The sequence below is a fragment of the Gorilla gorilla genome, chromosome 1, assembly GCF_029281585.2.
Source record: "Gorilla gorilla gorilla isolate KB3781 chromosome 1, NHGRI_mGorGor1-v2.1_pri, whole genome shotgun sequence".
Lineage (NCBI taxonomy): Eukaryota > Metazoa > Chordata > Mammalia > Primates > Hominidae > Gorilla > Gorilla gorilla.
In genome coordinates, this window is record NC_073224.2 from 53,960,058 (window position 1) to 53,975,738 (window position 15,681).

Consider the following 15,681-nt stretch of genomic DNA (forward strand, 5'->3'; position numbering starts at 1 on the left):
GAGCAAAGGAAGAACTTATAACTACTTAAAAAAAAAACCCTTTTATTGAAATATACCATACAATTCACCAATTTATGATGTGTAATTCAGTGGTTTTTGATATTTTCACAGAGTTGTACAACCATCACCACAATCAATTGTAGAACATTTTCATCTCCCTCAAAAGAAACCCTGAACTCACTTGTAACTACTTTTTTTTTCTTTTTTTTTATTATACTTTAAGTTCTAGGGTACATGTGTACAACGTGCAGGTTTGTTACATATGTACACATGTGCCATGTTGGTGTGCTGCACCCATTAACTCATCATTTACATTAGGTATATCTCCTAATGCTTTCCCTCCCCCCTCCCCCGACCCCTAACTACCTTTTAAGACAAATTTAGGACTATAATGCCCAGGAGAAAAACCTGGTAGGAGGTTGGATTAAGTCCTACAGTTCTAGGCCACAAATGTCTACTTTTTTTTTTTGAGATGGAGTTTTGCTGTTGTTGCCCAGGCTGGAGTGCCATGGCGCATCTTCATGTTGCTCACTGCAACATCCGCCTCCCGTGTTCAAGCGATTCTCCTGCCTCAGCCTCCTGAGTAGCTGGGTGGGCATGCGCCGCCACGCCCGGCTAACTTTGTATTTTTAGTAGAGACGGGGTTTCACCATGTTGGTTAGGCTGGTCTTGAACTCCTGACCTCAGGTGATCCACCCACCTCGGCCTCCCAAAGTGCTGGGATTACAGGCGTGAGCCACTGCACCTAGGCCACAAATGTCTACCTTAAAGCTAAAACAAACTTCATTTGTTGTAGTTATCGAATGGGTGTTTAGCTAAATTTGACTTTGCCGGTGGTAAATTGGGCACGTTAGTAGCCACAAACATATCTACCCAGTTGTAATTCTTAGTGAACTAATAAACAAAACTTGTAGACTTTAAGAATGTAATGTGAATGATATTGCAAATATGAGTCAGCTAAAGATTTGAGTCCCCACCCCCACTGGAAAAATTTCCTTCCCTTCCTATGGTTATAGGGTATGGTTTTAAACATGCAATCTAAACTTTTAAAGGAGCGAAATGAGTAGAGAATTACCTTTGAAAAACATTAATAAACATTCTCTATTAAAAGCCAGGGCCTGAAATTTCCTTTTTTTTTAAATCTCACTCTGTCATCCAGGCTGGCGTGCAGTGTTGCAATCAAGGCTCCCTGCAGCTTCCACTTCTTGGGCTCAAGTGCTCCTCCCTCCTCAGCCTCTAATAAATTGTAGGGATGCGGTTTCTCAGTATGTCGCCCAGGCTGGTCTTGAACTCCTGGCTTCAAGCAATTCTCCCGCTTTGGCCTCCCAAAGTGCTGGGATTACAGGCATGGGCCAGTGCACCTGGCCTGAATTATTTTGTTGAGACACTGATAAGAAAAATTAAGAGAAAATTATTAAACCTTAATTTTATTCTTTCTCTGTTTCTAGGGTAATTTTCTTTATGACCTGTTGGCCTAGACTTAGAGTATTTCAGGTTGATAGATTAGTGAAAAATGTGTTCACTGGTTTACATTTGTAAGTGGGTAGAAATCTGCCAGTGGGGGAATTTTCTCTTGGGTAAAAAAATACAGGGCTGGGCATAGTGGCTCGTGCCTGTAATCCCAGCACTTTTGGGAGGCCTAGGTGGGCGGATCGCTTGAGGTCAGGAGTTCAAGAGCAGCCTGGCCAACATAGGGAAACCCTGTCTCTACTAAAAATATAAAAATTAGCTGGGCGTGGTGGCAGGCGCCTGCAATCCCAGCTACTCGGGAGGCTGAGGCAGGAGAATTGCTTGAACCCAGGAGGCAGAGGTTGCAGTGAGCCGAGATCACTCCATTGCACTCTAGCCTGGGCAACAGGCTCAAAAAAGAAAACAAACACAACAACAACAACAAAAAACAGCAACAACAAAAAACAGTGTAAACTATTCGATTAAAAAAAACGAACCCTGTTTAAATGCTGTAATGGGACCTTTTTGTAGACTTTTGTAACCTTTCATTGTTGCCTTAATTGGACCCCATTAAGGTTGGCTGTAGAAAAGGATAAGGGAAAGCCCGTGCCCCTAAAATGGAAGTGCTAATTAGGTTTCTGGTGTTCAGGGTTTTTTGAAGCCTATGCATGTACTTCTTTCCAAATGCCATCTACAGGTTTGAAAAACTACTAACCTAGGAGTACCTTGCTTTCATCCTTGGACAGTCCTCTCAGAGTTGAGATTGTTGTGCAATTTTTTTTTCTCTAAGAGAATTTGGTATTTTCTAATATACCTGTTATAGTACAGATCATTGGCAGCCTCAAAAAAAAAAAGATGGAATGAAGTTTGGGAACTGGAGGGCTACACATTCTCAAATTTAAGTTTGGGTCTCTTGAAGGGGACTCACCAGAGGGCGTACCGACAAGTCTCTTTGGGGTGAGTGGGTGGGTGAGTTGATACCTTGGGAAAGCCATATTCTTGGGCTGCTGCCATTGACTTTTGATTATTTAAAGTTTGAGATACTAATAACTGGATTTATAAAATCCAGATTGTGAGAAACTTGTTTTAGACATAAGAATGGTATGCAATTGAGAAGTATTTCTTAAGTATTTATTAACTGCTGTGTCCTTGCATGGGATTAAAGAGGAAAAATTAATATGAAAATTACATGAAAATTTAATTTTAAATAAAATTGTAAATAAAAATTAAATGAAAAATTAAATTGTACACTTCCACAAATTCATTCAGAAATGTTTCTTTTTCTGTCATTATTAGATGAATTCTTTGAATTTGCTTTTTACAACCAAGTTTATGAACCAGATTAATGAAGAAAAGATGTCTCTAGGACAGTGAGGCATTTCAGTTCCATAATTGTAGGATGTTTGGAACAAAGATGCAGAATTTGACTGAATGCATTCTTTTAAGTCCTCTACCCCCCACCATGATTTAAGACACTCAGACCTTTAACTGTAGACCATCCTTCTTAAAGCACCATCAGCATATATCTTTACACATGGTCTTAGAGTCATCCCATATGTGCTGCTGCTGCTTTTTTTTTTAAGCATGTAAGCTTTCTTTCGGATATAAAAACTAATCATTTTGTTCTGCCAGACCCATCACTTCAGGGAGTAAATTAAAAAATTTTATTACGAAAAATGTCAAGCATACACGTAAAGAATAGTTACTTTAGCTATTTTCCTGGATAGAAGAGCAGAAAGTGGAGTAGCAGCATTGGAGTTGAGACAAAACTAGGGATCTTCATTTGTAAAGAACAGCTTAGCTTAGCTTTTGTCCTATTCAGGTTATAAGTGACATTTGGGCAATTATGAGGTGAGCTTTCTAGCCTTCAGTCAGTGATGGTCATTTTGCCCAATTAGGTTGGGGATAGTATTTCTCAGTTTTAGTCAATGGCTTTGTTGCTTTGTTACACATTTGTTGGGACATGTCAAGTAACTTGACCAGCTGCAGGTCTGTTGGCACATGGAGGTGTTGGAGTCGGTTGGTGGGTGGAGGTTAGTCTCTGCTAACATCACTTCATTTCTTTATCTGTTCATTTTTGTATTGGCCAGACTTTATCTGAACTTTCTTTTCTTAGGAAGGGGCCTTCTGGTCAGAGTGGGTATTTAGCCTGACAAAACAGAGCTGACATCAGTAGTAACCAAGAAACAGAATGATGTTCTAGCCAGGCATGGTGGCTCTCACCTGTAATTCCAGCACTTTGGGAGGCTCCAGGCAGGAGGATCGCTTGAGGTCAGGAGTTTGAGATCAGCCTGGGAAACATAGTGAGACCCTATCTCTACAAAAGACAAAAAATTAGCTGGGAATGGTGGCGTGCACCTGTAGTCCCAGCTGCTCGGGAGGCCAAGGTGGGAGGATGGCTTGAGCTCAGAAGTTCCGGGTTGCCGTGAGCCCTGATCACGCAACTGCACTCCAGCCTGGGCAACAGAGCAAGACGTTGTTTCAAAAACAAACAAAACAAAATGGCTGGGTGCGGTGGCTCACACCTGTAATCTCAGCACTTTGGGAGGCCGAGGCAGGTGGATCGTGAGGTCAAGAGATTGAGACCATCCTGGCCAACATGGTGAAACCCTGTCTCTACTAAAAGTACAAAATTAGCTGGGCTTGGTGGTGTGCACCTGTAGTCCCAAGCTACTCGGGAGGCTGAGGCATGAGAATCACTTGAACCCGGGAGGTGGAGATTGCAGTGAGCCGATATCGCACCACTGCACTCCAGCCTGGTGACAGAGCAAGACTCCGTCTCAAAAAACAAAAACAAAACAAAAGTCCCTTTCTGGAAAAGAAGTTTTAGGGAAATGAGAATTTGAAGAGTCTGATGAATTACTTGTTAGATTGTTAGGTTCAATTTAAAAATTAGGTCATTGGAAAATATTTTCTATTAATGTCCCTTAAAAGCTAAAGACTTCTCCCTGCTTCCCTGAAATAATAACTTCATTTCTGAGATAGGAGATGCCACCAGGCAGGTGGTCACATAATGACCTTTTAGAACTTGTTGATTTCATTTCACATGGTAATCTCTTGTAAAATGCTGTGAAATTTAACTATTATTTTGCAGGGATAAAAATGAGGTTTATCAAGGGGACTGTGTGTATGTATATTTTATTTATCACGTTTTTTTCTTTTTTAAAAATTACTTTTTTTTTTTTTTTGAGATGGAGTTTCACGCTTGTCGCCCAGGCTGGAGTGCATGCAGTGGCGTGATCTCGGCTCACCGCAACCTCCGCCTCCCAGGTTCAAGTAATTCTCCTGCCTCAGCATTCCTAGTAGCTGGGATTACAGGCACCTGCCACCACACCCGGCTAATTTTGTATTTTTAGTAGAGATGGGGTTTCTCCATCTTGGTCAGGCTGGTCTCGAACTCCCGACCTCAGGTGACCCGCCCACTTCGGCCTCCCAAAGTGCTGGGATTACAGGCGTGAGCCACCGCGCCCGGCTTAAAATTACTTTTCAAAAGCCAGTTCCTCTATTATGTAAAAGAGGACAGGAGGGGTATTTTCTAGATTTTAAAAAATAGGTGGGTAGAGTCTTCAATCTAATTGCATCATGACCTTGGACAAAGTCATTTTTCTGCAACGTATGTTTGTCATCTGCTCTAAGGGGATCTGACACTGACCTAGGGCTGCTGTCCAGACTAATTAATTGATGGATTGCAAGGAGCTTAAATCCCAAAGCTTTATTTGCTCATTGCTAAGAAGAGTCTGGGGACAGATTTAGTGAGACAAGGGTTAGTGCCAAGTACACATCCCTCATTTTCCCATATAGTGAAGGGATTTCCCCTTGTCCCCCGGGGACAGAGTCTTGCTCTGTTGCCCAGGCTGGAGTGCAGTGGTGCAATCATAGTTCATTGCAGCCTTGACCTCATGAGCTCAAGCCATCCTCTCACCTCGGCCTCCTGAATAGCTGGGACCACAGGTATACATGCCACCACACCCAGAATTATTTTTTTTTTTTTTTAGGGACAGGGTCTTGCTGTGTTGCCAAGGCTGGTTCGAACTCCTGGCCTTAAGCCATCCTCCCACCTCAGCTTCCCAAAGTGCTGGGACTACAGGCATGAGCCACTGCACCTGGCTGTGAAGGGATTGTTTTCTTTTTTTCTTGTTTTGTTGCCCAAACTGTAATGCAGTGGCACAATCACAGCTCCCTGGAGCCTCGAACTCCTGAGCTCAAATGATCCCACCTCAGCCCCCCATTTAGTTGAGATTACAGGCACACACCACCATGCCTGGCTAATTTTTCAAATTTTTTTGTAGAGATGGTGTCTCACTATGTTAGCCAGACTGGCCATGAAGGGATGTTTTAAAAGTGAAACTTGAAAAGGCAAACCGTACCCCCCAACCCCAAAAAAAGGCAAAAACCCATCATCAAAACAGAGTATAGCCAGCATAGTGGCTCACACCTGTAATCCCAGCACTTGGGGAGGCGCAGGTGGGAGGATTGCTTGAGCACAGGAATTTGAAACCAGCCTGGGCAACATAGCAGACCCTATCTGTACAAAAAAAAAAAAAAAAGACAAAAACCAATCGAACAAAAAAAACCCTAGAATATATAGACTATAATCCTTCAATTGGTTTAGACAAAGCTTTTCTGTCCCTGAATCTTTATTTATTTTTTTTGAGACAGGGTCTCACTATGTTGCCAGGCTGGAGTGCAGCATGATGTGATCTTGGCTCACTGCAACCTCCGCCTTCTGGGCTCAAGCCATCCTTCCACCTCAGCCTCCCTAGTAGCTGGGACTGGGACTACAGGTGCATACCATTATGCCCAGCTAGTTTTTGTATTTATTTTGATAGAGACTGGGTTCACAATGTTGCCTAGGCTGGTCTTGAACTCCTGAGCTCAAGCAGTCCGCCTGCCTAGGCCTCTCAAAGTGCTGGGATTACAGGCACAAGCCACCATGCCTGGCCTGTCCCTAAACAGATTAGTGAGATTAACATTTTTTAAAAGGTAGAGCTGTTAAAAATTATTTCAGAAAATTTGCAGGTGCATTTGTGTGTCTTATGTAGTGCGTGTATATAGGCAGGAGTTTAGTCTGGTGAGATTTGTATTAAGGAGGGTTTACAGTGATTTAAATTTCCCCTAATATGGGATGACTGTGACATTGTGGAAGCCATGCAAATAGAAGGATATTGTACTTACTAACATAATTTAAATAATCTCAATTCATGTCTGACAGGAGGGGTCAATAGTTGAAGTCTAGTAATTTTGCAATTATCCTACTTGTAAAGTGGGGAGAAAAGTAGAAGTGGCAGGAAAAATGTTTACCTAGATCTTTTAAGAAAATATTTTAGGACAAGAGCCACCATCATATTTTATTCTTTTATTTATTTATTTATTGAAGTTAATTATATTTAGACTTAAGGAATTAACAAAGGAGCGGGGAGACTAGACCAGGTCCCAGGATTTCTTGACTCCTTGGGGCAGGCCCAGCTACAGCAAGCACAGAGGGAAACATAGGGGAGGGGCAGATAGCAGATTTGGTCTTGAACTTGGAGGGTAGGAAATCGATGATCCCCAGGATGGAAGCAGCAGGAAGAAGCTGTGTCTGAGGAAGGCCTGGGCTGCCCAGAGGGGCAGCCTACCCCTGGACCCCTGAGGCTGTTGCACAGCGGGAGTGGAAACAAGGATCCTCCCCTCAGGGCTGAGGAAAAGGCACTTGGTTCAGTCCCTCCTCCCCTCTTTCCCCATCCGTTGGAGAGATGGGGGTCCTTGCCTCCTTGCCCCTTTGAATGGCCCAGGTGCTGGTCCTGATTGAGTCTCTTTAAGAGACTTTTGCTGAACTCATAAGTGGTGATCGTGATAGCATAGGAGGGGATAGACTTGATGATCCAAGGGAGGAAGCCTGCAAAGAGCCCTCTGATGCCCGACTTGGCACAGATCCACCTCTGAGCAACCAGGTAGAGTCCGCATCCAGGGATGTCACTTCCACAGCTTCCATCACTCCGAGTGTGGCCTGGTGTTGAGTCTTCATCACGACAAAGGTTAGGGTCAGCACTGTAGCCAGCATCATGGTGATGCTGCCAGCTGCAAAGCTGACTCCTATGGTTGTCATGGGACCATGGAGGTCCTTTGGCCTGAGCCCATTCAGCCAGCTCTTCACTAGCTCGTAGTTGAACCAGTACAGGGCTGAGAAGGGCACATCTCTAAGGAGAGTGGGGCCCCGGCACAGCCGCAGTGAGCACCAACCACTCTAAGCCACCGGAGCTCAAACACAGGTACCAGCACATAGTATAACATATGCTGAACCTGCAGCTTTGTCTGCATAAGCTCCAGGGCACTGATGATTGCAGTGATAGTGCCAGGGTGGGCCAGCACACCAGCTACCAAGGTTATGTAGAGGTAAGGGCTCAGCCACACAAGCAGGCTTTGAGTTGGTTGTAGGCAGTGAAGTAGTTGGTGGTAGCTGGCACAGTCATCACCAGGGTGGCTGGGAGGCCACTCCACAGGGTCCTGGTGCCCTTGTGCCTCAGAATCTTCACAGAGGCATCCAAGGTGCCAGTAAAGCTGGTAGGGTCTTAAAACCAGGTGGCACAGCGGGGACCATTTGGTCATAGGTACAGAGGCTCCAGGACACCATTGTAGTACAGGATTGGAGAGAGGAGGGCAGCTTGGCATAAGAGAGGCTCTGAAGTCTGGAGGAAGGTGTCAGCTCACTGGCCACCAGCGGGCACTGAGACTGCAAATGGACCTTCCACCATGTCCAGGGGTGTCATGAGGAAGGAGGTGACCACAGCCCTTGAAACCTGAGACCACCATTTGTTGGAGGGAGCTAATGCCCCCAGAGTCCTGTCAGTCATCTTGCAGCTTCAGTCCTAGCTCTAGATTGGTGCTTGTACAGTGCGAGGCTGGTCAGGCCCATTCCAGCTCTGTGGCCTCACCTTGCACCAAGACTGACTCCCTGTATTTTACTCCCTATATTTTATTATTTACCAACAATTAGACAATCTTCACCTTGCACCAAGACTGACTCCCTGTATTTTACTCCCTATATTTTATTATTTACCAACAATTAGACAATCTTATGTGTAAAAAAAAAAAAAGCTAATTAGGACCCCTATGTAATCATATATACTTAAATTTCCTAGTTTTTTATTCAAATATATCTTCTGTTATTGGACCTCATAACATTGCCTCTTAGGTAAACCCATGTAGAGAGTAGTCCCCTCTTTTTTTTTTTGAGATGGAGTCTTGCTCTGTTGCCTAGGTTTGAGTGCAATGGTGCAATCTCAGCTCACTGCAACCTCTGCCTCTGGGTTCAAGTGATTCTCCTGCCTCAGCCTCCTGAGTAGGTGGGATTACAGCGACGTGCCACCACGCCCAACTAATTTTTGTATTTTTAATAGAGATGGGGTTTCACTATGTTAGCCAGGCTGGTCTCAAACTCCTGACCTCGGATGATCTGTCTGCCTCAGCCTCCCAAAGTGCTGAGATTGCAGGTGTGAGCCACTGCGCCCAGCTTCTAGTAGTCTCTTATCTGCAGAAAGGAAAACCACGGATAGAATTTGTCAACCGCTGTCCAAAAATAGGTGAGGATAGTACAATAAGATATTTTGAGAGAAAGAGAGACTACATTCATGTAACTTTTATTATTATTATTTTTTATTATTTATTTTTTGGAGACAGAGACTTACTCTGTCCCCCAGGCTGGAGTGCAGTAGTGTGTCTCGGCTCACTGCAATCTCCGCCTCCTGGGCTCAAGCGGTTCTCATGCCTCAGCCTCTTGAGTAGCTGAGACTACAGGCACCTGCTACCACGCCCGGCTAATTTTTGTATTTTTAGTAGAGTTGGGGGTTTTACCATGTTGGTCAGGCTGGTCTTGAACTCCTGACCTCAAGTGATCTGCCCGCCTCAGCCTTCCAAAGTTCTGGGATTACAGGTGTGAGCCACCACACCCGGCCCCATGTAACTTTTATTACAGTGTATTGTTTAATTGTTATTGTTAATCTCTTACTGTGCCTAATTTATAAGTTAAATTTTATCATAGGTATGTATGTATAGGAAAAAAACATAGTACATATAGGGTTTAGTATTTGCTATCCATGGTTTCAGGCATCCACTGGGGGTCTTGGAATGTATCCCTCCAGATAAGGGTGGGGACTACCATATACTACATTTCTATTGTGACTTTAATGTGGATTTTTTGGTCTTGAATCAGTCACTTAATACTGCTTTCTAAATGTATTAAGACACTCCCCAATGGTATATGTACCATTTAAAATTGTCAAATGCTTAGGTATTTTTGTTAGGAGTAGATAGCTAGGCTAAGATTTCTTTTCCCAGCTATGTACTTTATGTGCCCTTAGGCAGATTGTTGTGCATTCTTGAGTTAATTTTTGCCATCTCACTGGCTTGACCAAATTGTAATGTTCAGAGAACTAAAGCCTAAACTTAGTGTGTTTCAAGCACTTGATTGGAACTTTTCATTAAGCACATATTCTTATGGGGCATACATACTACAGGCTACAGATACTGAAACATTTTAATACTACTCTAATCACATAACCCCAGAAACAAAGAACAAACCCCTATCAAGCCCACATAATTACAAGGTCTTTAAGGCAGGATCCTCCCAGTTTTCTGTGGTTATACCAACTCATCATTTGGTGATATTTAAACCAGATGGTAATATCTCATCCTTGCCAGGCTTTAACTTGGAAGAGATGGGAGGTAGGAGCCCTTAGGATTTGTATTCTGTTATCTTTATAGGACAGTGGGGAAAGGGGTGGGTATAAGAGAGGTTTATACAGTGAAATTTGAGTATTACCTCCACTTTGTAAAATTCCAGGTCTTTAGACTTTTCCCTGTCTCAGAGAGGCTTTCATCCAATATGATGTATTTTGGACAAATTGAGAACAGCCACCAAATTTTCCAGTGGGAGGCTGGCTTCAGGGATTTGTGGTAGTGTATGGGTTTGGGGTTTTTAAAAATTGTGCTTGGTAGCAGCCCACTCTTCTGGGTTCCTCTATAACTACTGTTTTTCTCTGGTAACCTTGTGGCTTTTCCCATCTTCCATTTCTAAAATATATTTTTGATTTATAGAATATATAGTTGCTCATCAAGATTTTTTTGACAAGAACAAAGTTTAGAATTTGATTTAGGATTCTAAGATAATTTGGTTTTGAGGGGTAACATTAGCCAGCTAGGAAATGAAAACTTCAAGAGAATAGAGATTTTGTGGAAAGAATAGAGTAGGAATCAAAATGTTGGGTTTCTGGCATGTGTTCCATTATTTCCATGTTATCCTTGAGCTCCTAACCTTAAGGAGGGTCATGACTATTTTCAGAGCTTTATTCTATTAACCTGTCTGTAAAATGGGCAGCTTAAAATATCAGCCCTTCTTTACATAGTGAGGCCCAAAGAGGGAAGGGATCTTGCCCAAATCCTGGTGGAGCCAGATTTGAACTTAGGCTGTGCAGGTCCTCAGTTACTGCTCTGAACTACTGCATTGCCTTTTATATAACCATAGGAATGATACAATTGTGATTTCATGAGATGATTAATGGGAAATTATGAATCTATTATTTTTGCATATATACTTTGTATCCTGGTAGGTTCAGCAAAACAAAAACAAAAGCAACATATTTGTTGGTTTTTGCTGCTAAGGCAGATCCATTTTATAGAAAAGGAAACGAACTGAGCTTGAGAGACTTGACTTGCCTAAGGTGACACAGCCTTGAAAGGACAAATTGGATGTTGCAAACCATGGCTCTTTATTCCCAAGTTCAGTGTTCTTCTAATTTAATATATAATGGCTCCCTTCATAGATCCCAGAAATTAGCCTGCTTCTCTCTTTCATCTCCACTTACAGTCTTTTTTTTTTTTTTTTTTTTTTTTTTTTGAGAGGGAGTCTCGCTGTGTGGCCCAGGCTGGAATTGGAGTGCAATGGCACGGTCTTGGCTCACTGCAACCTCTGCCTCCTGGGTTCAAGCGATTCTCCTGCCTCAGCCTCCGGAGCAGCTGGGATTACAGGCACCCACCACCATGCCCGGCTAATTTTTTTTGTATTTTTGGTAGAAACGGGGTTTCACCATGTTGGCCAGGCTGGTCTCAAACTCCTGACCTCGTGATGCACCCACCTCGGCCTCCCAAAGTGCTGGGATTACAGGCGTGGGCCACTGTGCCCGGCCTACAGTCTTTTTTTGACTGTGGTCTTCTCTCTCTTCCTTCTGGCCACCCAGACTTGCATTCATTAATAACAATAGTAAGCTGCATGTATACAGTTATCAAAGTACCATTTAGATTTGTGTGTTTTATCTACTTATCAGTATTTATGAACTTAGCCCATTCATATACTGTTAGTTTGTTGGCTCATTTATATGTAAACTCCTGGCTCATCAACTCCAGTGACCACTCAGCTTCACATTGGAAGAGTATTTAGGACTCGGGGCTCCCTATATAAATGTACCACTGCCTCCCATTAAAGTCATTCTGGGATTCATCCCAGAATAACTGAATTAGAATCTCATGTGGGCCTAAGTGTTTGAATTTTAAAAAGCTCCTCCGGAAGCTCTGCTAGGTTTGAGACCCACTGGTTTAGGTAATTTCATGACAGGTTTAGGCAGCTAATATAAGGAATTCTCAAAAAAAAAAAAAAATCTAAACACCAAAATCCCTCAAAATATAGAAAACAATAAAAATAAAAAAGAAATAAAAAATAAGGAATTATCTTACCTGTTGACTTCAAATTAATCAGAAATTTCTCAGTTCTACTACAGAAAACTGGGCAATTCTTTTTATCAACTCTGTTGAATGAAGAAATGAATTGAGTCCTTGGAGTTGGTTGTGGTCTCAATTCAGTACTTATTATTGATATGTCAGTAAGTGCATTGTGTTAAAGTCCTAGGTGGCTCATGCCTGTAATCCCAGCACTTTGGGAGGCTGAGACGAGGTCAGTAGTTCAAGACCAGCATGGCCAATATGGTGAAGCTCCGTCTCTACTAAAAATATAAAAATTAGCTGGGCATGGTGGCATGCACCTGTAGTCCCAGCTACTCCAGAGGCTGAGGCAGAAGAATCGCTTGAACCTGGGAGGCAGAGGTTGCAGTGAGCCGAGATCGCGCCACTGCACTCCAGCCTGGGTGACAGAGCAAGACTCCACCTCAAATAAATAAATTAAAAAAATAAATAAAGGAACTCATAATTGACTGGTGAGAAAGATTAGCAAGTATGACGTATGCAAGGAATAGAAGTTATGTACCGAGTGGTTAAAGGTTGGGGGGATATGGAGATGGATGAGAGGGAGCTGTCTGGGAAGGCTTTGCTTCACTTGGATTAGAGTAGGGTTGCGGGAGGAAATAGGTGTGTAGAATGAGAATGAGGGTCATGACATCCTCCTACAAAACAACAATATTCAAGGAAGGAAGAGAATTTGGTTGGAGGTACCAGGAAATGTGTTGTTAGGAAGCTAAGGAGAAAATAGTAAGTTCATTGTTAGTATTTCAGACTTAGGTGGCTTAATGGTGATATTTCTGAAGTCTCAACTCTAGACACAGCTGTAAAACCCTGGAAAAGTAGATAATTACAGTTTTTAGAGAGTATATCCCATTGATACCAGGCAGCCATTCAAAAGAAAACCAGTTTTATCAGACTGCAACTTCCTCATATTTTAGGCTAAAGTGGGTTATCTTTCAAATCAAATTTACTTTGGACTATGGCAATAAATTTGAAAGAAATAAAGCGTTTGATAATACCAGCGCTGCTACAGTCACACAGCATAGTCTGAAATATATCATAGGGTAAGTTTCTTTTAAGATCTTTAGACATACTTTTATCTACCATCCTAAATTGAGCATGCCTATGTATTATTAGTACATCCTTATCTCTTTAGGAGGTCTAGCCTTGAAGCTTGGTCAGTATCTTAGTTCATTTGTGTTGATATAACTGTATCTGAGACTGGGTAATTTATAAATAATAGAAATTTATTTCTTGCAGTACTGGAGACTGGGAACTCTAAGATCAAGGCACTGTCAGGTTTGATGTCTTGTGCTGGCCTGGTCTCCACTTTCAAGATGGTGCCTTGAATGCTATGTGGAAGGGCAAAAGGGGCCTAGGGTGTAGGTTCGTGCAACTCTTTTATTTATTTTTATTTTTATATTTATTTATTATTATTTTTTCTTTGAGACAGAGTCTCACTCTGTCACCCAGGCTGGAGTTCAGTGGTGCAGTCTGAGCTCACTGCAATCTCTGCCTCCCAGGTTCAAGCAGTTCTCCTGCCTCAGCCTCCTGAGTAGCTGGAATCACAGGCGTGTGCCACCACGCCCAGCTAATTTTTGTATTTTTAGTAGAGATGGGGTTTTGCCACGTTGACCACGCTGGTCTCGAACTCCAGACCTCAAGTGATCTGCCCACCTCAGCCTCCCAAAGTGCTGGGATTACAGGAGTGAGCCATGGTGCCTGGCCTAATTTTTGTGTTAAATATGTTTTGTAGAGATGAGATTTTGCCACCTTGCCCAGGCTGGTCTCAAACTTCCAGGCTCAAGCAATCCACTTGGTTAGCCTCCCAAAGTGCTGAGGTTACAAGCGTGAGCCACTGCCCTTGGCCTGCCATTCATTCATTCATTCATTCATTCATTTATGAGACAGAGTTTCACTCTTGTTGCCAAGGCTTGGGTGCAGTGGCGTGATCTCGGCTTACCGCAACCTTTACCTCCCGAGTTTGAGATTCTCCTGCCTCAGCCTCCTGAGTAGCTGGGAATACAGGTGTGTGCCACCACGCCCAGCTAATTTTTTGTATTTTTAGTAGAAACAGAGTTTCTCCATGTTGGTCAGGCTGGTCTCGAACCCTCAACCTCAGGTGATCCGCCCGCCTCGCTGGTCTCGAACTCCAGACCTCAAGTGATCTGCCCACCTCGGCCTCCCAAAGTGCTGGGATTACAGGCGTGAGCCACTGCACTCAGCCTTATTATTATTTTTTAGAGATGAGGTCTTGTGTTTCCCAGGCTGGAATGCAGCAGCGCCACTGTAGCTCACTGCAGTAGATGGGACTACAGGCACGTGCCAATATGTCTGGATAATGTTTTAACATTTTGTAGAGATGGTATCTCACTGTGTTGCTCAGTCTTGCTTCTCTTGCTCTCTCTCTCTGTCTGTCTTAAGCCTCCCAGGTAGGTGGAACTACAGGTGCATGCTACCATGCCTAGCTAATTAAAAAAAAATTTTTTTTTATAGGGTCCCGCCATGGTGCTGTGGCTGGTCTTGAATTTGTTTTAATTCCTTTCCTTTCCTTTCCATTCCCCTTTCCCCTCCCCTACCCTTCCCCCTTCCCTTCCCCCTTTCTCTCCCCCTCCCCTTCCCTTCCCCTTCCCCTACCCTCCCCCTTGCCCTCCCCTCCCTCTCCTCTTCCCTTTCCCTTTCCCTTTCCCTTCCCCTAACCTTCTCATTACCCCTTCCCCTCCCCTCCCTCTCACCTTCCCTTCCCCTTTCCTTAACTTTCCCATTACCCTCTCCGTTGCCTTCCTTTCCTCCTCCTCTACCTTCCGCCTCCCCTCCCCCCTTCCCCTCCCATCCCTTCTCCCTTCCCTCTCCCTTCCCCCTTCCCCTTCCCCTCTTCCCTTCTCGTCCCCTCCCCTGCCTTCCCTCCCCTTCCCCTCTTCCCTTCCCCTCCCCTCACCTCCCCCATTTCTCTTCCCTTCCCTTTCTCTTTTTCTTTCTCTTCACTTCCCCTTTCCCCTTCCCTTTCCTCCTTTCCTTTCCTTTCCCCTTTTCCTTTCTCCTTTCCTTTTCCCTTTGCCTTTCCCTTTCCCTTTCCTGTGGAGTCTCGCTCTGTCACCCAGGCTGGAGTTCAGTGGCGCCATCTCAGTTCACTTGTCTCGGCTCACTTTGCAACCTCTGCCTCCTGGGCTCAAGTGATTATCGTGTCTCAGCCTCCCCAGTAGCTGGGATTATAGGCGCCCACCACCGCGTCCTGCTAGTTTTTGTATTTTCAGTAGAGATGGGGTTTCACCATGTTGGTCAGGCTGGTCTCGAACTCCTGACCTCAAGTGATCCACCCGCCTTGGCCTCCCAAAGTGCTGGGCTTACAGACATGATGAGCCACTGTGCCCGGCCCTTCTTTCTTTAATACTATTGCAAATGTGTCATCTTTAGATGGGATATTGACACAACAAAGGTTTTGCCATCTCGTAGTATTTTTTGAGGCTCAAACTGATTTTTAGTCTCACTTCTGTTCGTTTCTTGACCCTGATGTTGAATCTCCAG

General features: G+C 43.7%; 1 protein-coding gene and 1 pseudogene across 6 annotated transcripts in view; one reads left to right on the forward strand and one right to left on the reverse strand.

Annotated features, from left to right (window-relative positions):
- Positions 1-15,681, forward strand: part of KDM5B (lysine demethylase 5B) — an 80,995-nt gene that overhangs the window by 4,273 nt on the left and 61,041 nt on the right. Inside the window, exon 1 of one of the 6 annotated variants that reach the window (XM_063709471.1) lies at positions 3,464-3,482. The exons of 4 other annotated variants lie outside the window; for them this stretch is intronic. The gene's annotated coding sequence lies outside the window, so the exon portion shown is untranslated. Of the gene's footprint in view, positions 1-3,463; positions 3,483-8,992; positions 9,012-15,681 lie in introns of those variants that run through there. One more of the 6 variants, XM_063709479.1, reaches the window with a different exon arrangement.
- On the reverse strand, positions 6,871-10,756 carry LOC109028259 (probable mitochondrial glutathione transporter SLC25A39; annotated as a pseudogene).